This window comes from Balaenoptera ricei, chromosome 12, assembly GCF_028023285.1.
Source record: "Balaenoptera ricei isolate mBalRic1 chromosome 12, mBalRic1.hap2, whole genome shotgun sequence".
In the NCBI taxonomy this organism is placed as follows: domain Eukaryota; kingdom Metazoa; phylum Chordata; class Mammalia; order Artiodactyla; family Balaenopteridae; genus Balaenoptera; species Balaenoptera ricei.
In genome coordinates, this window is record NC_082650.1 from 15,038,052 (window position 1) to 15,063,018 (window position 24,967).

The window sequence follows — 24,967 nt, forward strand, 5'->3', positions numbered from 1 at the left end:
TTTGGAACCGTAAGTATGCATGCATACATTTATTCACACACACACACACACACACACACACACACACACACTATCAATTCATCTTTCAGTGGGATCCTGGCAGCCTAGTGAGAGTGCTAGTTACCTCACAGGCAAGCCTAGGATTCCTTGGGGCCATCAGGCTATAAGTACAGTGAGTCTACAGAGAATCTCCCAGAAACTCCACAATAGACCTGATCCAGCCCAGAGGGTAAATGGATCCCAATCATCTTCCTAGAATTTCCCCCAGACAATCAGAACCACAGAAAGGGATTCAGATTTCCACCCCCAGAGCTTCAGATTGCAAGCAATCCACATTAAAGGCAGCTACTCCCAAGGATGCTTACAGCCATCCAAAGCCCACACAGCCCAAACCCGAAGTCCCCAGGTGCCCACAGGTGCTCTCGAGGATGTAGAGCTCCCCTGAGATCCAGAACCCAGCCCACGTCACCCTGCTTTGCAGCACGGCAAATGCACAGCCTTTCAGGAGTTCTCCACAGCTAGAGGGTAGGGGCAGAGAGAATAAGCATAAACTTTGCCAAAAAGTTTAAAACTGTTTCCCTTTGTCCTATTTCTAATCACCTCTATACTCTGCTTCGCTCCATAAGAAGCTAACAAGGCCATTTGTGAGTTATGAAGACGCAGACTCTCACCTCCGACTGAGCAGATTCAAATTTGACCAGAGTTGCTGCAAGTTCACTCGGGGCAGCCTCGACCACATTCCGAGAGTGGTTTAACTGCTCTGGAGTAACTGCGACTTCCAAGAGATGATCATAAGTTTCCTGATAGGGTTCCCCAAAAGACAAAATATACAAAAGAGAGTTAAACAATCTTTTCCATGCAGCTGTGCAAAGCAAGATTAAATACAGAAGCATTCTTTGTAGTCCAAATATGTTGGAAAGGCTGCCCAGAGATGTGTTTGGTTCCGATTATTTCATTCTCCTTCTCAAAATTCTAAGGGAAGCAGGAGGCAGCCCAGGAACGAATGATAGGCTCCCCCAGGACGGTAGTGGAGTTTGACATTTAAGAGTTGGTATGTCCCCTTGGGGGACTTCCCTGGTGGTCCAGTGGGTAACACTCCGCGCTCCCAATGTAGGGGACCGGGGTTCGATCCCTGGTCAGGGAACTAGATCCTGCCTGCTGCAACAAAGATCCTGCATGCTGCAACAAAGATCCTGCATGCTGCAACAAAGATCCTGCATGCCGCAACAAAGTTCCTGCATGCCGCAACAAAGATCCTGCATGCCGCAACAAAGTTCCTGCATGCCGCAACAAAGACCCCGCATGCCACAACAAAGACCCGGCACAGCCAAAAATAAATAAATTAATTAAATTAAATATTAAAAAAAAAAAAAAAGATTTGGCCTTTGACACTTTACAGAGTTTCCTTCCGCCCAACTCCAATGTTATTTGACCTCTGACCAGAACAGATAGCATCAACAAAGAACCACCAGAAAAGATGGTTAACAGGAGGCAGTTTTTATTGTTCTTCTGTTTCCAGACTACAAAGATTATCAACTCATCTCTGGTCTGTTGAATAAAGTGTTTCATGTGTTTATCAAAGAGACCATGTGATTTAAGTATAGAAGTCTGTCTCCTTCATAATTATCCACTATGCCATTTATTCTCAATCTCATAGCCTATCTTGGATTTTTGTTTTTGTTTTTTTATTTATTTATTTTTGGCTGCGTTGGGCCTTCGTTGCTGCGCGCGGGCTTTCTCTAGTTGCAGAGAGCCGGGGCTACTCTTGGTTGCGGTGAGTGGGCTTCTCATTGCGGTGGCTTCTCTTATTGCAGAGCACAGGCTTCAGTAGTTGTGGTTCAAGGGCTCTAGAGCTCAGGCTCAGTAGTTGTGGCACACGGGCTTAGTTGCTCCACGGCATGTGGGATCTTCCCGGACCAGGGCTAGAACCCGTGTCCCCTTCATTGGCAGGCAGATTCTTAACCACTGCGCCACCAGGAAGGCCCTATCTTGGGGTTTTGAAGGTTACTCAGATGAATGCCTGAGGCCAGAGACAGTGGTCGTGCCTGGAGTCCTTCTCCATCCAGAAGGGAACAGCTCTCAGCTCCACTGAGGGCTGCCAATGCAGAAATATGGATCCCAGCATGGCCTCATTACTCTAATTTTTCAAGACAAGTCCTATATTTGGGCTTTTTAAAGTAAAAATTCCCAGTTTTTGCCTCTGGGTAACTAATCTAAATTTAAAAAAAAAAAAACACCATATGATCCCAATAAACACATCTGCAGAGCAGATTTGATGGGTTTGGGCTGTGGGTCAGTATGTAACCTCTGGTTCTGTTTCTGTCCTATTCATGCCATAGCACCTGCTTTCTGAAAGAATTATTCCAGAGTTTGGACAGATACCCACCTGTATGAAGTTTCCAGGGACTGGGGTCTTTGTGAAAGACATACAAGAAAGCCATTCATTTTTGAAGGAATATGAAAGAGGTCACATAAAGGAGGGTTTCCCTGGAATATCTAGTGTCTTCGGGGGACACACCAGTAAAACCTGTTTACGACTCTGCCCGGCTACTGAACTGCCAAAGACTACTGTTTGGAAATACTCATGAATGCAAAAGTCATCCTAAAGCCCTGAACTTCACAACAAGCGTTGTCATGACTAGTGTGTTTCAATCCACAAAATGCTAAACAAAACCTTCAGCGCACTTACTGACAGCCAGTGTTTGTCAATTACAACATATCCAAGAAGATGGTAGGCATGTACTCCTGGGGAGAAAGCATAAAACAATTAACTGCATCTGTTAAGAGAATCACATCCTATTCAGCCTCACCCAGCATTCAGAAGGAACTTTTCCACCCTAACCACTCCAGCAATATTTTCCAAAATAAGCCATGTGAGGACCTAGGTCACCTACAAGAGGTTTGAGCTACAGTATGTATGGACTATTTTCTAAAATTCCTTAGGGAAATAAGTTTCTTAATAGCTATGATTATTTCTTTCATTGATTAACATGATTTTTTAGGACATGACATAGTCATACTATAATTTTATATCTCTTTCTTATGAAAAACTATTGTGTCCATTGGATATAATATTAAGAGCCCCTGAGACAGTTCAGAAGTGGGCCTTTATTTGAGGAGGTCACAGTGTAATGCAGGACACCACCAAAAGCATTAGCATCTTCACATGCTCATGGGCGAAAGAAACTACATATTAAGATATTATTACCTTTGACACTGGAGCAGGGCCTACATGAGGAGGACTCTTGATTACTGAGTTTAGAAGACAGTTGCTAGGGTCTAAATCACCTTTCAAAGTCCAGCAGACTCGAGATTATTCATCAGCAAATGTTTACGAAAAGCCTATTCTGGGTCAGGCACTGAGCTTACAGTCTAATAAGAAAAAGAGCATTTATCAAACAACAACACTGGTGATTGTGTAATTACAAACTGAAATAAATTCAAGCAAAGAAAGAAACAGACAACAAAGGAAAGTGACTTAAAATTAGGGAGGTGGAAGGAAAGATTTCCCTAAAGAAGTGATGATTAAATAGAAATTAAATAGGCAAGAGGTACTGAAACAGGAGCAACCCACATCTTTCAAATAGCCAAAAGTCTGAGCAAAGGTCCTGTGGCAGGAGTATGCCCTGTGTGATCAAGGATCAGAGAGAAGGCAGTGAGGCTGAGGGGTCAGAGCAGGTGAAGAACACTGGCAGCAGGGCTCGAAAGGCAGCCCTGAGCCCATTGATATATTTTAGTACCTGATAGGGCTTCTTTTTAAAAATATTCCTCCTTGGCTATTCTTACGTGTTCATTTTACCATACGAAATTTAGAATCAGCTCATCAAATTCCAAAAAATCCTGTTGGTATTTTTATTGGGAGCATGTTAACTTTATAAATAAACTTAAAGAGAAGTAATATCTCTTAAATGTTGAGTTTTCCAAATAAAATCATCTTTGTTCCATTTGTTCAGGAATTCTCACATGTCACATATGTAGCCGTGATGGTTAATTTTATGTGACAACTTGACTGGGCCACAGGGTGTCCAGATATTTGGTTTAAACATTATTCTGGTTGTATCTATGAGGATTTTCTGGATGAGATTAACATTTGAATCAGTAGACTGAATAAAGCAGATTGCCCTCTCCAACGTGGGTGGGCCTCATCCAATCCACTGAAGGCCTGTATAGAACAAAAAGCCTGAGTAAGGGAGAATCTGTTCTCTCTGCATGTTTTTGAGCTGGGACATCAATCTCCCCCTGCCTTTGGATTCAGACTCAGACTGGAATTTACACCTTCAGCTCTCCTGGGCCTCCAGCTGGCCTACTGCAGATCTTGGGAATTCTCAGCCTCCATTATTACTCAAGCCAATTCCTTGTCATATATATATACACACACACACACACATATACATACATATACATCCTACTGGTTCTGCTTCTCCAAAGAACCCTGACTGAGCCCCAGAGACACCTCTGTGTTGAGCTGGGCTCTGGAGTACACCACACTGACATAAATCATACCAATGTTTTCTTTTTTTTTTTTTTTTTCTGTTGCTATACCAATGTTTTCTTAAGCAAAAATAAACAAATGGGACCTAAACTTATAAGCTTTTACACAGCAAAGGAAACCATAAACAAAATGAAAGACAACCTATGGACTGGGAGAAAATATTTGCAATGTGACTGACAAGGGCTTAATTTCCAAAATATACAAACAGCTCCTACAACTCAATGACAAAAAAATAAACAACCCAATCAAAAAATGGGCAGAAGACCTAAACAGACATTTCTCCAAAGAAGACATACAAATGGCCAATAGGTACATGGAAAGATGCTCCACATTGCTAATTATTAGAGAAATGCAAATCAAAACTACAGTGAGGTACCACTTCACATCGGTCAGAATGGCCATCATCAAAAAGCCTGCAAATAACAAATGCTGGAGAGGGTGTGGAGAAAAGGGAACCCTCCTACCTGTTGATGGGAATGTAAATTGGTACAGTCACTATGGAAAATACTCAGTAGTATCAAGGTTCCTTCAAAAAAAAAAAACTAAAAACAGAGTTGCCATATGGAGTATACCACAGAAATCCATTCCTTCAAGACACTCTGAGGTAGCTTGAAATGAGAAGAAATGCACAGCAGTAGCATGAGAGGATTACAAGGATAGGGAAAAACAATATGAAAACTGAAAGAAGAATACATGAATTTATTTATTTATGCCTACGCTTTTCCTCTTAGCCCTTCCTTGGCTGTCCCATAGATCCTTATGTAGTGTTCTTCATATTTGGCTTGGATTTCTTCTTTGACCTGAGTTGTTTTAAGGGCTTAGTTGTTTTTGTGGCTCTCTGTTCTCAGAATTTGTTACGATGTCTGTTTTATTGCATTGTGCTCAGACAACCCGTCTGTATTCCAGGCTGACATTCACAGGTGTACACCAGTGGGGTGGACCAATGTCCATTCAGAACTGGATCCATTCAGACTGGAAGGTTGTCCTTCTTATACCAGCCATTACACATTTTCACCATCATCCTTTTCTATATTATTTCTACTTCAGGAAATTTATCAAGGTTTTTGTGAATATTCAATTTTATGAACATCCAATGGGTATTTAAAAGGTATATTCTCTATCTTCTGAGCTTGAAATTCAATATGTATCAATTAGTTCTACTTTATTCATCATTTTAATTAGGCATTTCTAGTCTTGTCTAATTTCTATCCTTTTACTCTATCATGGCTCGAGAGAGGTGAGTTAGAGCCTCCTATTACTACTATAATTCTCTATCACCTTGTAGCACTTGTATTCTTGCTGAATGAACACTGGTACTGCTTGACTTGGTGCAAAGATTCAGAAATTTCATATATTCGTTGTGAATTGTACCACGTAGCACGATAATGTGCCATTATTTGTCTGACCCTTTTTGCTCATAATTCAACTTTTTCCAATATTGAGATCATGACTCCTGATTTCTTTTTGTTTGCATCTGACTACATATACCTTTGTTCCAGCTTTTTATTGTCAACCTTTCGGTATCACTTTGTCTCGGGTGTCTTATATGTAAATAAAGTTGGTTAAACCCTTTGGATACCCTTCCAATTACACTATATCTATTAAAAATTTAAATGTAAATACTATGATCCAGCAGCTCTACCTCTCAATTATCTCTCCTTGAAAAATAGTCACATATGTGCATAATGATATAACATCAAAAAAGAGGGGGTGTGTGAAACAATATAAATTCCCATCAACAAGGCAATTACTAAAAAAGGCACTCCCAAACTATGAATACTAGGCAACAAGCAGTAGGAGATCGTGCTGTATGTTTGGGCATAAGAATATCTCCAAGATATACCACTGAACAAAGTAAGAAAGTATAGATCCACAGTTTGATACCTTTTTTCATAAAACACATAGGGAGGGAAAGCACTATGTCTTTTCTATAAATATATTTAGAGAAGAAAAAGAGAAAAAGGTCTGAAGGGACACACATCACCTTAATAACAGTCCTCACCTCTGGGGCCGACAATAGTATTGGAGCTGGGAGGGGAAAGGCTTTGTTTTTTTCAAGAAGGATATATTTATGCATTACTTGTATAATTAAATATAATTTAAAGAAAAGAAAAATACTGGGAAGAAATGTTACTGCGGTTATCTTTTAGTTATAGGACTACCTTTTATTTTCTTCTTTATTATATGTTTTTATATTTTCCAAATCCTTTATAGTGACTGTACATTAATTTTATAATCAGAGTAAACATCCCCCCTTAAATAAAAACAAAAGGAATAAGGACACGAATAGACAAAAATCACAAAACCTGCCATGTGGTGCCTTTATGGAAAACAAAAGGACAAAGAAACAATCCCAGTAGCATAGGAATTTGAATGCATGTGAGAGCAGACATCTCAGGGGTTTGCTCTTTTAATTAAGCCCCTTAAAGTTAATAAGATTTTTGGAAAATTCTTCAACTTTTTCTATAAATATTAAGCAATCTTCACTTTAAAGAAACTAATTTTACCCTATTCAAAATGGCAAGATTAAAAACTCATCCATTTGTCCTCACATGAGGACACTCCAAGTTATTAGGTCTCTCTCAGCCAACCCATGAAGCAATTTTACATTAATTTTAGAAAGCCAACTACCTATGATTTGATTCGGCTACTGATATTATGATAATGATTGAAATTGCCTCACAGGGTGGCTCATAGGCTTTTCAGAATAAAGGATAGTTTCAAAGCGCAAAGGCAGAAAGAAGAGATCAGCTTATTCATAATTTAGTACACAATGTGTCCAATTATCTGACCTGGGGACAATGTCTTGGGCCAGTCTTGCTTCTATGGTATTTAGTTGTCTTATTTTCCCATGAACAAAAAATAAAAAGAAAAGAAAAGAAAATGAGAGGAAAATCACTGCCTACCTCTGACACACAAAAGCACCTAAATCCATTCCTATCTTTCTATCCCATAACCAACCTCCCCTTTGTTCCAGCATTATTCCATACCGCAGCGCACGACTCTGTCACCAAGGCACTTCCACTGTGGAATGCTTCCTTTAGTCTCTCTCTCTATCTCTTTCCCTCTCTCTCCCCATCCCTCTTTAAGCCTCCAGTGCTGCCCCAGTGAGCAATCCCTTCTAAGACTCTCTCCCCTACTCCCCAACTTCTTCCCCCCAAGTAGTTTCTTCCCTAATTTACAGTGCATAAATTAAGTCTTACAAATTGTATTTCTCCAACCAATGCCAATTTTGACTACTCATCAGTTCTTCTCCGGACTTTGAAGGATTTTCCTGGCCCTCCTGCTTTTCCTTCTTATATCTGCATTTGGTTTCCGGGGTTTACTAGTGCCTGCAGGGGACAGTGTGATGGGTGTGGAATTCAGGAAATAAATCTGAGTGTCTACATTTTAGCAGTTGTGGCACAAATTTTGGAGAAAGACATTTCTGCATTAAATCAAGTTTTGTGAAGAATCCGATCTATTATTTTTCCATTGTTCTCTAATCCCTTTTTTCTTGGTGTCACTTAAAAACCCTTCTAACTCTATATCTTTATTGCAAAGAATGCAGTATCCCAAAATGTTCTTAATACTATGGCTCTACTAAAAGAAACTGAGTCATCTTTTCGGATGGGGAAGGATTGCAGTTAGAAAAACTTAGATGCCAAACCTTTTGAGGGTTTGCTTCAAGTACTAATCCTGATATAACTCCAATATATATTAAATATGTATCTTATATATACTTATATATTAGATATGTATCTCATATATATACATATATATATATGATCATAACTAATATTCACTGAACCAGGAACTATTTCTTTTTTGGGGGGGCGGGGGGGGACTATTTCCATTCAATCTTCACAACAGCCCTATGACTATTCTTTTTTTTAATTAATTAATTTATTTATTTATTTATTTATTTATTTATTTATTTATGGCTGCATTGGGCCTTCGTTGCTGCGCGCGGGCTTCCTCTAGTTGCTTTGAGCAGGGGCTACTCTTCGTTGCAGTGCGCGGGCTTCTTATTGCGGTGGCTTCTCTCGTTGCGGAGCACAGGCTCTAGGCACGCAGGCTTCAGTAGTTGCAGCACGCAGGCTTCAGTAGTTGTGGCACATGGGCTCAGTTGTTGTGGCAGGAGGGCTTCAGTAGTTGTGGCTCGCAGGCTTTAGAGCACAGGCTCAGTAGTTGTGGCGCACAGGCTTAGTTGCTCCGTGGCATGTGGGATCTTCCTGGACCAGGGCTCGAACCCGTGTCGCCTGCATTGGCAGGCGGATTCTTAACCACTGAGCCACCAGGGAAGTCCCCTATGACTATTCTTATTCCCCAGGGACTGTTCTTATCCTCTCATCCAAAAATGAAGCTATTAAGGACTAAAAAGGAAATTCTTTTGCCAAATAGCAAACAACTGGTAGTAGATCTGGAAGCAGTGATTGCTTTTCTGTGCTACATAATTTTGAAATTAAGTTTAAAGTAGGATTAATGAATGGGCATATAAAATGTCCCTGCCACGGCAGGAGACACTTCGGCATATACCCCGTGACCCACAATTCTACTTGTAATTCTACATGAATGTTCGTGGTTCGCAGTGTCCATCAATACAGGAATTGGTCAACAATAGTACATCCATAAGATGGGAAACTAGAAAGCAGTTAAAAGAACAGAACTAAACCTATTTAGAGCAGCACAGATAGATCTCAAAAACATACTGTTTTTCAAATAAAGTAAATCAGAGAACAAAACTAATAGTATGATACCGTTTATGTTTTTAAAATACATGTTAAACAAAATAACATATTTTCTATAGGCTTAAGTATGAATGCAGAAAGTATTTTTTTAATGGTCTGGAGGATACTCACCAAACGTATTTAATAATTACCTCTGGAGAACAGGGGAAGGGGATCAGGATTAGAGGTGATTGACAAAAGGAACTATAGTTTATATGTAATGTTCTCATTTTTAAAGGAAAAGTGGATATAACTGTAATATTAAAATCAATTTCTTAATTAAGTGAAAGACAACTGAAAGCATGTTTAAAGAGGCCAATTTACTATGTTCTCAGCTTTCACATCCTAATCTTCAGACTTACGAAACTGAATACCATGTGAATTCTTTACTGGCTGCAGAGGCAGCAGGAAACCCTGAACTTGAACCTCAGCGTGCACAAGGCGGCAGAGGTAAAAAGAAGAATCACTGAATTTCCAGCAATACTTGGAATGTATTTTTTGGGCAGCAAGTAGGTTTTGACTACATTTCGGACAGGAAGTTCACCACAAAAATGAATGGAATAATACAATATTATAGCCAAAACAGTATCTTCAAGGATTAAAACAAGAATTCAATGATTCTTAATGTTTTTATTAACTCTAAAAGATCTCCAATTAACAAAGGACAAGCCAGAGAGAGAAAACAACCTAAATAACATCTGGGTTGCACTAAACCCCTGCCTCCTCTTCCAAGGTAACTCTTAGCTCTGCCCAAAGAAACTCAACAAAAATGATGCTGCTTCATCATTTTGATAATATTTTTTCTGTTCAAAGGAGGCCATGACCTCCAGCATACACACTCCTGACAGCGACAGTCTCCTGAGAGATGAATTTTGTAAACAATGAGAAGATTGCGGAACGTTAGCATATGTAATCTCTCCAGGTTTCACATTAGAAAGAAACCAAATAATTTTTAACCTCCTCAGAAGAATTCTTGCAAGGTGACAAAGCAAGATGACAAGGCAAGATCCACAAGTAAGTTTTCAGAATTAATTTTTCTCTTTTGTGTCCAGAATAAAACGGGTTAAAGGCAGATTTCAAATCCCAAACCGCAGTGCTTAGCAACTCTCATTACTAATCATGAAGAGGACAAGGGTGTCCTCAGCACACTCTAGAGGACAGACTAGAGTGGGCAGACTCCTGTTTAGGAAGCCCTTCCTTTCTAAAGGGCTAATCTCACCCTCTCTCCTCCCCAGGACCTGCATCACATCATCCCTAATAAAGAGCGCAGCAGGAGGCAGCTGGGGAAGATCAAAGGAGGGGTCAGAGGCCACAAGAAAATCAACTAATGGACAGTGTATTCACCTGAATAGTAATCCTCTTGGGACTTCCCTGGTGGTCCAGTGGTTAAGAATTCGCCTTCCAATGCAGGGGACGCGGGTTCGATTCCTGGTCGGGGAACTAAGATCCCACATGCCATGGGGCAACTAAGCCCGCGCGCCATGACTACTGAGCCCGTGCACTCCAGAGCCCACGTGCCACAACTAGAGAGAAGCCTGTGCGCCGCAATGAAAGATGCCGCGTGCTGCAACTAAGACCCGATGCAGCCAAAAAAAAAAAAGAAGTAATCCTCTCACTCTTCTCATATTTGCAATTTCAAAGTCTCCACACTCCATTTTTCCCCTCTGCTTAATTTTCTGAAAGACCTGACCAATCAAAATTCCCACCTGACCACACCACTATCTTCCAGTTATTCTCTCATACAGCCTATGCTTCTCCATCACAGCACTTACACAATGGTAAGGAATCCATTATATGTGTAATTACATATTTAATGTCTCCCTCCCTCAGAAGACTGTGATGTTCACGGAGTCATACCTAGCACCTAACCAGTACCTCACAATGTAAATGTTCAATAATTATTCGTAGAATAAGTGAATGGATGGATGGATGGATGGATGGATAGATGCTCTTTTTATTAATATCCTAGTCCTCCCATTTGATTCACTCCACAATCTCATCCTGTTCTCATCTGCTATACCAGGTTCCATCAGTCTCTGGAGCTGGCTGATTTCTACTGCACACCGAGCCCCAGCGATGATGGGCTAGTTTAGGAAACACACAGATTCTCCCACTATGACCCATCGCAGCCTGTCCGTCTCCAGTAGCATTAGTATCCAGACACCATGGATGTATCACATAACCATAAGCCCTGACAAGAGAAAAGTTGTCTTGCCTTTGACTCTGTGGGTGTTCTGGAACATACTTCCCAGTCACTGAATAGCTTCTTCTATATCATGGCAGGATCATAAACTAAAGGCTAGCCCCCACCCCACTAGTGTTTCCTGTAATCTTCACAGTTTACCAAAGGTCAAGATCTTAGAGAATGACTTTAACTTCCATGCAAAGTTTCAAGTTTATTTCTTATCCAATGTCAAAACAAGAAAAACAAAAAAGGAATTAAGCAAATGGCAGGAAAGAAAGATTGAAAGAGGGAACGATTAAGAGGAAGCGAGTGTCCTGTGTGTGCTGTTGGTGCCGTGCACTTGTTAGGGGTGGACCAGTGTGACTTGGCTCTTCCAAGCAGATCAACGTGAGTCACACGATCTACCGGAACCATGAGGTAAAGCAAACAAGTTGCTCGGTAACAGGACACCTGTTCACTACAGGAAATCACAACCAATTTCAAAACCCGTGGAACAATCCAATGGCATAATGCCAAGCCTTTGTTCCGTAAAAGCACTTCTATAGCAGGGTCAAAACAATGGAGTCCAAATAGGCATCTCTCTCGGGTTTTGGTTTTTCAGGGATAATTTAGAAGTAGAGCAGAGAATGAATGAATGCAGCTTCTTCAGTCAATCCTCTGAATGTCATTGGACAACATCAGCTTAGCTAATATCAGAAACACATTCCTGAGACCTCTTGTATTAAGACTCATCATCTGGATCCAGCCTCCTGCTGAGACCAGTAAAATATGTCCTGCTAGGTGAGAATAGAGGTTTCATATATCTAACTCCAACTTATCAAGCTCTCAAATGTCGTATGTGCTAAGCTGATGTAATAATTTTAAGGCATTTCAACATTAGGATTGAAAATGGCTCTGCCAAAACTGCATCCAAAAGTAAATGTCGACGGATGCCACAGCCGCCTCACTCTCCTCCCTTCCTCGCATCACCTTTTGTGCTGATCTAACCTTCCCACTGCTGCAGAGTAGACGTGATGAAACGCACACCTGGTCAGGTCCCTCCCTACCTACCAAAGCTACCCATCTTAGACAAGGTAAGGGATAATCTCCTTAAGTTGTACAAATCTCCTCTCAGTCACCAAAGGCCTGTTATCAGTGTTTCTGTCCCAATGTCAATATCTAGCCTAACCTTCAGTCACATGGAAAAAATGAGATTTGTCTAAACATGCCATGTATCTTTCACAACTGTCCCATGCTTGAGGTCCTTCTACCTCCTTCCCAGGCTCCTCCTCCACTTGACAAACGCCTGGACTCAATTCAAGAGTTAGAATTGGCTTCTCTGTGAAACTTTCCTAGGATACCCAGGCAGAATTCTTTTTTTTTTTTTTTAATTTTTATTGGAGTACAGTTGATTTACAATGTTGTGTTAGTTTCTGTTGTACAGCAAAGTGAATCAGTTATACATATACATATATCCACTCTTTTTTAGATTCTATTCCCATATAGGTCATTACAGAATATTGAATAGTTTCCTGTGCTACACAGTAGGTTCTTAGTAGTTATCTATCAATATTTTATATATATTAGTTTGTATGTGTCAATCCCGGTCTCCCAATTTATCCCTCCCCACTCCTTACCCGCTTAGTAACCATAAGTTTGTTTTCTACTTCTGTGACTCTATTTCTGTTTTGTAGATAGGTTCATCTGTACCATTTTTTTTAGATTCTTTACCCAATTTACCACTCATCCTCAGCTTGTTTTATTTATTTTGGTTAATAATTCTCTGATTGTCTAATCAATGAAAAAAGATAAATGTCACCCACATTCTTACCAGAGACAATACTGATATATTTTCATGCATTTCTTTATAGTACTTTTCTTACACATATATATTGTGTGCTTTTTTAAAAACACCATGGGGGTTACACTATAACAATAATTTGATATCCTATCTTCTTCGCTAAATATTAATATTTTCCCAAGTGTTCTTTTAAAACGTTAAGAGATGCACAACATTCCAACATAAAGCTGTAATTTAATCTCACTATTCTATTGATAGACATTTAGTTCTTTTTCCTGTCTGTCACTATTACACATCTGTTAGAATTTCTGATTGTTTCCTTAAGATAAATTCCTGGAAGGGAAACAGCCAGGTCAAAGTAAATAAAAATTTTAAGGATTTTCGTACATATATCAACACATAAGTAGCACTAATTTACATTCCTACTGATAATTTATTATAATAGTTTCATGACACTAAGGGTCACTGCTTACTCAATCCCTTCCCAATATTTCTCTATCACTTTAAATATGCCTGCATTTTAATATTTATCAAATGAATAATAACATAGTAACATGAGTTATCATTTTTTGAGGATTTGAGCTACATAAGCACAACATAAGCACTGTACTAACACGATTACATTCAATCCTTATAATTCTTACAGAAGAGAATTCTCCTCCTCTCCCAGGCTTGCCCAACAGATAGTGAGTGACAGAACCTGACAACAGGGCTTCCCTGGTGGCGCAGTGGTTAAGAATCCGCCTGCCAATGCAGGGGACAAGGGTTCAAGCCCTGGTCCGGGAAGTTCTCACATGCCGCGGAGCAATGAAGCCCGTGCGCCACAACTACTGAGCCTGAGCTCTAGAGCCCGCAAGCCACAACTACTGAGCCAGCGAGCCACAACTACTGAAGCCCACGCGCCTAGAGCCCCTGGTCCGCAACAAGAGAAGCCACCGCAATGAGAAGCCCACGCACCGCAACAAAGAGTAGCCCCCGCTCACCGCAATTGGAGAAAGCACGCATGCAGCAAGGAAGACACAACACAGCCAAAAATAAATAAATAAAATAAATTAATTAATTTAAAAAAAAATAAATAAATAACCTGACAACAAACCCACAGCCTACCTGACCTAAATCCATGCTTTGACCAGGGGGTCTACAAATGTTTTTGCTTATGCAACCTATCAGTATCAATTTGTAGAATAAATTTGAATATTGATTTATGTAAAAATATACTACTGTCATATTAGGCATATTACCAAATATACACAAAAATACAAATTAAGATGAGATTAAAATAATAATGCAAATATTTTCTTCCTGAACCTCTCATAAATCATTTTGCACACCTCCTGTAGACACAAGCCCACTCTGAGGAGCACAGCCCTTATCTTCTACACTAGTTTTTATGTCTACCACTAGGACATAAGCTCCATGAGGGCAGGCCCTGTGCCTGTTTTTTAGCACTGTATCTCCAGTGTCTACACTGCCTGGTACACTAATGAAAGACATGTTGAATAGTAATAAATGAATAAATGATTCAGCTGCAAGGATGTGGGTTTGAGGGAAGAATCTAGAAATCAGTTATATTTGTATCCCTAGCACCAAGCATATTTCCTAGCACATGATGGACACCTCTATAAATGTCTGCTGAGTGGATATACATTTGCTGTTTGATGAGTAAATGAGTGAATGGATGGATGATGGATGGATGGATGGACAGATGGACAAACAGAATGGAAAGGCTTCTTCCTCCCTGTTCACATCTCTAGGATTAGCATATCAAAGATAAAAATACCTGGCTGAACTTATTTATTTAATTTCAATAACACTTTACTACTGCTAAACAGTGGTCTTGTTGGAACAAGTATAGATGGAGTTTCACTCACCTCTTGTAAAAATAGAAAGTAACAAGCCTCATATTTTAAAAATTAGCCCTGGCGAGAGATCAACCTAGAACAGAGATATGAGCTTCACAAGAAGATGGGAGGGAGAGGAGATAGTTGACCAAGATGCATTGGGGAGGAAAGGCCATGAATTATTTATTCATCCTCATCTTGCTAGATAAGAATATAAGTTTAAAAGACTGAAAAAATACTTACCTTGAAGGAACCAAAATTATAACTCAATCCTTGTTAGGGTGAAGGTCTCTTCCTATCTAATTTGTAATTTTTCTGTATCTTGTTATGAAAATATCTTGACTAATAAAATTGCAATTGTTTCTTTAACTCATCCTGTCTTTAGAAGCTTATTGTCACTCCCTGTGTAACAACTATTCTTAATCTCAAGGTTTTACATGCTACATGGACATGAGGGGAAATTACATTAATCCACACTCTCAGTATCTTTAGCTTGTAACCTTGCTGATACGTCACTTACATTCACTTGTTAATCAGAAAACATTAAGATGTTTTGTCTTGCCTTTTTTCTTCAGTTGTGACTGTAATTTAAAAAATCATTTCTAAAATGAGCATAAATGTGGAAGCTCTTCAAACAGCTATTAGCCTCTCTTTGTTTATTTCCATTCTTGAGGTGGTTATGATTACTTCACCAGAATGTAAACTCCATGGGCGTTATTATTTATAGACACCAGGTAGTAAATAGTAATCATGCTAGCTCTGTATTAAGCATGATTCAAATACAATGTCATTTAATCCCAAGTGCAACCATGTGAAGCTGTTACAACTATCCACATTGCATAAAAAAGAAATTTAGGTTCAAAGATGATAAGGCATTTGATCTGAATCCCACAGCTGTGTTTTCTGGCTCCTCTCTTCCCCTCCCCTCCTCCCCGCTTCCCTTTCCTCCTTCCCCCGTCTCCTTCCCTCTCCTCTCCTTTCTACCCTCAACTCTAACCTCTTACTCTGGCACACTCTACCTAGCCACTGTGACCTGTTTTCAGTCTTTAAATCAATGTTCCCTGAGCCTCAATCTAAGTTAGTTTCCTGTGTTATTCACTCTCATGTCACCTAATACTTATCCTTCGTGTTACCACCAATTTAACTATTATTTATTTGTATGATTATTTACTTAATATCTATGTCCTCCACTAGACTATGAGGTCCACAGAGGCAGGAAAATGCCTGTTCTGTTCACCACTGTGTCCCCAGTGACTGGGTATCAGTAAAGATCACAGAGTGAATGAAGGAGTGAGTGAAATGGCACAGCCAGAATTCAAACCAAAGCCTATCTGACTCCAAAGCCCATATTGTTAATCACTATGTTATCATCATATATAGATATGCAATCATTTCTCCCTAAATTGAATTCTTTTCTGACCTTCATTCAATACTGCTGTCTGCAAGGCAAGTCGGTGCTGTAGTAATGAGGTCCATTAGTAATGCTGTAGTAATGAGGTGCATTTCCATAACTAATTTTAACTTCACAAAATTTAACTGTAATAAATTCATAAATCTCTTTCCAACCACTTTTTGGAAGATTCCTGGGGGAAGGGATAAATTGGGGGATTAAGATTGACATATACACACTACTATATAGAAAATAGATAACTAATAAGAACCTACTGTATGGCACAGGGAACCCTACTCAATACTCTGTAATGACCTATTTGGGAAAAGAATCTTAAAAAGAGTGGATGTACGTATAAGTATAAGTGATTCACTTTGCTGTACAGCAGAAACTAACACAACAGTGTAAATCAACTATACTCCAATAAAAATTAATTTTAAAAAAAGATTCTTGGGACTTCCCTGGTGGTCCAGTGGGTAAGACTCCACGCTCCCAATGCAGGGGGCCCAGGTTCGATCCCTGGTCAGGGAACTAGATCTCGCATGCATGCCGCAACTAAGAGTTCACATGCCGCAACTGGAGGATCCCGTGTGCCGCAACCAAGACCCAGCACAGCCAAAATAAATAAACAAATAATTGATTAACAAATAAATAAATAGATTCCTTCTGCTTTCTACAAGTTCCTGAATGTTGTACAGGTCGGGTCTAGTCAATTTAGAAGCTTATATTTTCACTTAATATAAAGTCCTTTGAATTTTTTTTTAATCTGTTACCAAGTTATCTGTTCCCAAGATAACTTCTTAGTTAAGAAAGTCACAGGCAAGTTAATTAATTTCAGGTCCTATTTTAAGTGACTAGCAATTTCTCAGTGTTTATATTGGATATATCTCCATGGGAGGTATCAGGTATAGCTGTCAAGGCTAATAATGAATGCAGATTTGGGAACACTGTCACATATGGAATAGCTTCTGTGAGTGGAATGGTGGAAACAAAAATCTCTGTTGACAACTAGATGGGACATTTTATTCATTGGAATCCTGTATATATCTTTTCACATATTAATGATTCTAGAACTCTTCCCAAGTGGGATTTTTTTCACTCCATCTATTATCAAACACTTGATAAATTATCTTAAAGTGAAAATTTTTCCAAGGTATAATATTTTACTTCCTATGCTGAGTGGTGTGCTTGAAACTTTAATAAGTTGTCTATTCAAAGTGGCTCCTCAGGAATATTTCCCTTAGAATGAACTTGAAATATAGCTTAACCCATCTTCCAAAAGAGCAATTCTTTAGTGCAATAAAATTGTCATAGGGAGATGTAAGTCTTGTTGGACTTCATTTCAATACTCATCATTTTATGTCAACCTTTAGGAGAAGGAGCAAGCAATTTTAAGATAAAATTTTCTGCAGCATTATTCACAATTCACAAGACATGGAAACAACCTAAAAGTCCATCAATGGACGAATGGATAGGGAAGAAAATGTGACATATTTATATCTATCTATATCTAAATAATGGAATACTACTCAACCATAAAAAAGAAGAAAATCCTGCCATTTGCAACAACATGGATGGAACTTATGGAGGGCATTATGCTCAGTGAGATAAGTCAGACAGAGAAAGACAAATACTGTATGATCTCATACGTGGAATCTAAAACAAGCAAAAAACTCATTTAAAAAAAAGAGATCAGATTTACAGTTACCAGAGGTGGGGGGCTGTCAGGGGTGGGGGGATTGGAAGAAGATAGTCAAAAGGTACAAACTTCCAGTTATAAGATAAATAAATGCTGGGGGTGTAATGTACAACATAATGACTATAGTTAACACTGTTGTACGATATATTTGAAAGTCCTAAATATATTTGAAAGTTCTCATCACAAGGAAAGAAACATTTTCTTTTTTTGTATCTATATGAGATGATGGGTATTAAATTTAAGTTAACTAAATTTATTGTGGTAATTACTTCACAATATATTTAAGTCAAGTCATTATGCTGTAAATCCTAAACTTACACAGTGCTGTATGTCAATCATATCAATAAAACTGGGAAAAAATATGTTCTATTATCTCTGTCTTAGTATCATCTCTTCTGTTGCTCAACAATGCTTTCTATACAATGTTTCTACACACAGTTTCATCTCCCTACAGGGCCACATTATAAATTTTGTGGGTCCTATGCACTTTTACCTTCATGGTCTCTTTCCTCCATAAAGATATTAAAAATTATATTTTATAACTAATTGGTATAAAGATGAACATATCAAAATATTACATATTAAAATATTTTTTCAACTTAAAAGTTATTTTTTTCTCTCTCTCCTGATTTTAAAAGAAATTAAAACATTCTCATGGGTCCCTTAAAATATGGTGGTCCCCAGTGACACTGATGGATAGATTGGTCCTGTCTCTCTAAGAAAATCAGGCAGTAGATATGACAAACTCTCCCCAGTTTTCTGCTGTTGATGATTAGCTTTTGTGTTTGTGTGCTGAGCACCTGTGGGCCTTGCTGCACTGTCCTTTGTGGTGGACTACAAACCCATTGGTTCTCACAACCTCCTCAAGCATGGAAGGACTCAGCGAAGTGCCCTGTGTATTAATTGGGGTTCTCCAGAGAAACAGAGCCAATAGAATGTAGATAGATAGATAGACAGATAGATTTATTTTAAGGAATTGGCTCACATGATTGTAGGGGCTGACAAGTCCGAAATCTGCACAGTGAGCTGGCAGGCTGGAAACCCAGGGAAGAGTTGCTGTGGCTGTTTGAGTCCAAAGACACTTTGGAGGCAGAATACTCTCTTCCTTGTGGACCTCAGTCTTTTCTCTCAGGCCTTCAACAGACTAGGCGAGGCCCACCCACATTATGGAGGCTAATCTGCTTTACTCAAATCTACTGATCTAAATCTTAATCTCACCTAAAAAATACCTTCAACAGTGAAATATAGGTTGGTTTTTGGCTATATATCTTAGCCTAGCCAGGTTGACACACAGAAGTAACCATTATTTTGCTGTACATGTGAAACTAACACAACATTGTAATTTAACTATACTTCAAAAAAAAAAAAAAGTAACCATTATACCCTGTATTTTTTTTAAAATATGATCTTGAGGTTGCTACCAGGCTGTTACACAAGGTTACAAAGATCTTCATGCAAATATCACTGCCAGACTAGAGAAGAAATAAATTGTCTCAAGGTCAAAATAATGTGAAACAAAACTGTATCACCTGTGTCTTGAACAAACCTAGCCTTGTAAACTTGAATAAATCTGAAAATTTTGATTTTGCTTTTAAGTAAATGTCAGCCTGCCCATTTGCCTTTATGAACAGAAGTGTAAGCATTCTTCTTTACCCAAATGGCATGGTTTTTAAACCAGGGACCAGAAATGGCCTTATAATACTTAGTTAATTACCATCAGAAAGGAACATTTAACAGCCAATATGGACAAAACCATAATCATTGTTTTTGGCAGCTATTCTCAAAATTCAAACTGTCAATTCTAAATAAATCCAGGGGAAGCGTGGCTCCAACACATGGGAAAAGGAGAACCGGAGGGAGACGCGACCAGTGCTCAGCTGTTGCCGGCCCTAGTGCGACCTAACACCTGACATGAGTGGTGCAGGCTGCGGGCGCTAATGAAGACCCCAGCTAATGCCCTTGCTTCCCAGGATGTGGCCCTGGAGTGGAGCCTCTCACTACAGCCCTACAGGCAGGAAGCTCCCGGTCATAGAATGAATGGCGATGACTGGGTGTTGTGCCCACCGGGAAGGCCCCCACCAGCACCCACTCCTCAGGCAAGGAGGGGAAACCATACCCTGGTTTCCCTGACATGGAGACACTATTTTTTAAATTTATTTTTTAAATTAATTTTTATTGGAGTATGGTTGCTTTACAATGTTGTGTTAGCCTCCACTGCACAACAAAACGAATCAGCCATACACATACAGATATCCCCTCCCTTTTGGATAGACAACTGATGGGAACATACTGTATGGCCCAGGGAACTCTACCTAACGCACTGTGGTAACCTATATACATTATTGATACTATATATAAAATGATAACTAATGAGAACCTACTGTATAACACAGGGAACTCTACTCAAGGCTCTGTGGTGACCTAAATGGGAAGGAAGTCCATTTTCCCAAGTAAAGCAAAAAGGTAGACGTAGATAAGACAACAGACCTTAGGGACTTGGGATGGAAATAAAGAGCGTACAGCATGGCTGAACCTTCAGAGCCAGGGCAAAGTTAAGGATCTCAGTAGAGACTGCTGTCCAAGTCCACGAGGGAAGTCGAGGCAAAAGGGAACAGAGGATGGTGCTCAGCCCAATGCCCCACCCCACCTTCAGTGCCAAGAAACTCATAACCAACTCCACTCCCACCTGCAAAGACTTAGTTCATCTAAGGGGAAAGGGAAAGAGGAAAACAACCGGAATAACTTTCCTTGAATTGACAAAATGGTATTTTTCTTCTAAAGAGAAGAAATAGTGTCTTCTGAGCTAAGCTGAGTTGTTATAAAATGTTACAAAGTTTTTGCCCACCTAAGTTACATCGTCTCTAAACCTTATACTCACTGTATATGTAGTAACTGAACTTCAGTCACTCACCAAAGAGAGCTATCCATCACAGCTAAATACATAAAGAAAACCGATACATAAGCAAAAAAGTAACAGAAACAAGTTAATTAATCACTGCTTCAGGTTCTACAAGTTAGAGTGGCAGAAAGTTTATTTCTCTAGAGAAATGACTTCGCTAAGGTACAGCTTAATACACTTCAGCCTTTAGGGATAAATGTTATGAGGAACCTTCATATGAAGAAAGTTGTGCAATTAAAGACAATGCCCGTTATGTTCCATCATAATAACACTTTATGTTTATTTGAAAGGCCTCTGTGGTGTGAGTTCTGAGCACGAGTGGTTGTACTAACTTTAGCAAAGGCTGACTATTAGTCAGCTAGGGCAGTTGTAACAAAATACCTCAGATGGGTGACTTCAACCACACATTTATTACCTCACAGTTCTGGAGGCTGGGAAGTCCAAAATCAAGGTGCCAGCCAATTCAGATCCTCCTGAGAACTCTCTTCCTGGCTTGCAGACGGCCACCTTCTCACTGTGTCCTCACATGGCAGAAAGAGTTCTAGTCTTTCCTCTTCTTATAAGGACATTAATCCCATCATGGGGGTCCCACCTTCATGACCTCATCTATCCTAATTACCTCCCAAAGGCCCCACCTCCTAATACTATCACATTGGGGGTTAGGATTTCAACATGCAAACCTGTGGAGGACACAAACATTCCATCCACAACAGACTGCACGTTGAATTGCATGGAGTGGGAACAGGTAAATCCAAAGTGTAGGCAGTGGAAGGGCACTGGGGGTGAAGGCAGCCAATCCACGTTCTGTTCATCAATTAATCACCCTGAGTTCTCCCTACTTCCTAATCCATATCCCTAACTGGCAATTCCAAGCATGGAACCTTCCAGAGGTCTCTGGGAAGAACAATTCCACCTCCACTGCTATCTTCTCCTATGCCATTTATTCACCATCATGACGCCACTGCCTTTGTATTTTCTAGAATGGTTAAAAAAATTTAGAGATTAACCAAGATGGCGGAGTAGAAGGACGTGCTCTCACTCCCTCTTGCGAGAGCACCAGAATCACAACTGGCTGCTGGACAATCATTGACAGGAAGACCCTGGACTTCACCAAGGAGGATACCCCACGTCCAAGGACAGAGGAGAAGCCACAGTGAGACGGTAGGAGGGGCACAATCAGAGTAAAATCAAACCCCATAACTGCTGGGTGGGTGACTCACAGACTGGCGAACACTTATACCACAGAAGTCCACCCACTGGAGTAAAGGTTCTGAGCCCCACGTCAGGCTTCCCAACCTGGGGGTCAGGCAACGGGAGGAGGAATTCCTAGAGAATCAGACTTTGAAGCCTAGTGGGAATTGGATTGCAGGACTTTGACGGGACTGGGGGAAACAGAGACCCCACTCTTGGAGGGCACACACAAAGTAATGTGTGCATCAGGACCCAGGGGAAGGAGCAGTGAGCCTGGGGGAGACTGAACCAGACCTACCTGCTGGTGTTGGGGGGTCTCCTGCAGAGGCGAGTGGTGGCTCTGTTTCACCGTGGGGATAAGGACACTGGCAGCAGAGGTTCTGGGAAGTTCTCCTTGGCGTGAGCCCTCCCAGAGTCTGCCATTAACCCCACCAAAGAGCACGGGTAGGCTCCAGTGTTGGGTTGCCTCAGGCAAAACAGCCAACAGGGAGGGAACCCAGCCCCACCCATCAACAGTCAAGTGGATTAAGGTTTTACTGAGCTCTGACCGCCACAGCAACAGGGAGGGAACCCAGCCCCACCCATCAACAGTCAAGTGGATTAAGGTTTTACTGAGCTCTGACCGCCACAGCAACAGTCAGCTCTACCCACCACCAGAGCCTCCCATCAAGCCTCTTAGATAGCCTCAACCACCAGAGGGCAGACAACAGAAGCAAGAAAAACTATAATCCTGCAGCCTGTGGACCAAAAACCACAGTTACAGAAAGATAGAGAAGATGAAAAGGCAGAGGGCTATGTACCAGATGAAGGAACAAGAAAAAACCCCAGAAAAACAACTAAATGAAGTGGAGATAGGCAACCTTCCAGAAAAAGAATTCAGAATAATGATAGTGAAGATGATCCAGGACCTTGGAATAAGAATGGAGGCAAAGATTGAGAAGATGCAAGAAATGATTAACAAAGACCTAGAAGAATTAAAGAACAAACAAACAGAGATGACCAATACAATAACTGAAATGAAAACTACACTAGAAGGAATCAATAGCAGAATAACTGAGGCAGAAGAACGGATAAGTGACCTGGAAGACAGAATGATGGAATTCACTGCTGCGGAACAGACTAAAGAAAAAAGAATGAAAAGAAATGAAGACAGCCTAAGAGACCTCTGGGACAACATTAAACGCAACAACATTCGCATTATAGGGGTCCCAGAAGGAGAAGAGAGAGAGAAAGGACCAGAGAAAATATTTGAAGAGATTATAGTCGAAAACTTCCCTAACATGGGAAAGGAAATAGCCACCCAAGTCCAGGAAGCGCAGAGAGTCCCATACAGGATAAACCCAAGGAGAAACACGCCGAGACACATAGTAATCAAAGTGGCAAAAATTAAAGACAAAGAAAAATTATTGAAAGCAGCAAGGGAAAAACGACAAATAACATACAAGGGAACTCCCATAAGGTTAACAGCTGATTTCTCAGCAGAAACTCTGCAAGCCAGAAGGGAGTGGCATGATATACTTAAAGTGATGAAAGGGAAGAACCTACAACCAAGATTACTCTACCCGGCAAGGATCTCATTTAGATTTGATGGAGAAATCAAAAGCTTTACAGACAAGCAAAAGCTAAGAGAATTCAGCACCACCAAACCAGCTCTACAACAAATGCTAAAGGAACTTCTCTAAGTGGGAAACACAAGAGAAGAAAAGGACCTACAAAAACAAACCCAAAACAATTAAGAAAATGGTCATAGGAACATACATATCGATTATTACCTTAAACGTGAATGGATTAAATGCCCCAACCAAAAGACATAGACTGGCTGAATGGATACAAAAACAAGACCCATCTATATGCTGTCTACAAGAGACCCACTTTAGACCTAGGGACACATACAGACTGAAAGTGAGGGGATGGAAAAAGATATTCCATGCAAATGGAAATCAAAAGAAAGCTGGAGTAGCTATACTCATATCAGATAAAATAGACTTTAAAATAAAGAATGTTACAAGAGACAAGGAAGGACACTACATAATGATCCAGGGATCAATCCAAGAAGAAGATATAACAATTATAAATATATATGCACCCAACATAGGAGCACCTCAATACATAAGGCAACTGCTAACAGCTATAAAAGAGGAAATCGACAGTAACACAATAATAGTGGGGGACTTTAACACCTCACTTACACCAATGGACAGATCATCCAAAATGAAAATAAATAAGGAAACAGAAGCTTTAAATGACACAATAGACCAGATAGATTTAATTGATATATATCGGACATTCCATCCAAAAACAGCAGATTACACGTTCTTCTCAAGTGCGCACGGAACATTCTCCAAGATAGATCACATCTTGGGTCACAAATCAAGCCTCAGTAAATTTAAGAAAATTGAAATCATATCAAGCATCTTTTCTGACCACAACGCTATGAGATTAGAAATGAATTACAGGGAAAAAAACGTAAAAAGGACAAACACATGGAGGCTAAACAATACGTTACTAAATAACCAAGAGATCACTGAAGAAATCAAAGAGGAAATCAAAAAATACCTAGAGACAAATGACAATGAAAACACGACGACCCAAAACCTATGGGATGCAGCAAAAGCAGTTCTAAGAGGGAAGTTTATAGCTATACAAGCCTACCTAAAGAAACAAGAAAAAGCTCAAGTAAACAATCTAACCTTACACCTAAAGAAACTAGAGAAAGAAGAACAAACAAAACCCAAAGTTAGCAGAAGGAAAGAAATCATAAAGATCAGAGCAGAAATAAAT

The 24,967-nt window shown here is 39.9% G+C and overlaps 1 protein-coding gene across 1 annotated transcript in view; it reads right to left on the bottom strand.

Annotated features, from left to right (window-relative positions):
- Positions 1 to 24,967, bottom strand: part of CCDC170 (coiled-coil domain containing 170) — a 102,476-nt gene that overhangs the window by 63,355 nt on the left and 14,154 nt on the right. The window contains exons 2-3 of the mRNA XM_059941885.1: positions 2,690 to 2,745; positions 672 to 800 (exon numbers count right to left, since the gene is read on the bottom strand). The gene's annotated coding sequence lies outside the window, so the exon portion shown is untranslated. The remainder of the gene's footprint in view (positions 1 to 671; positions 801 to 2,689; positions 2,746 to 24,967) is intronic.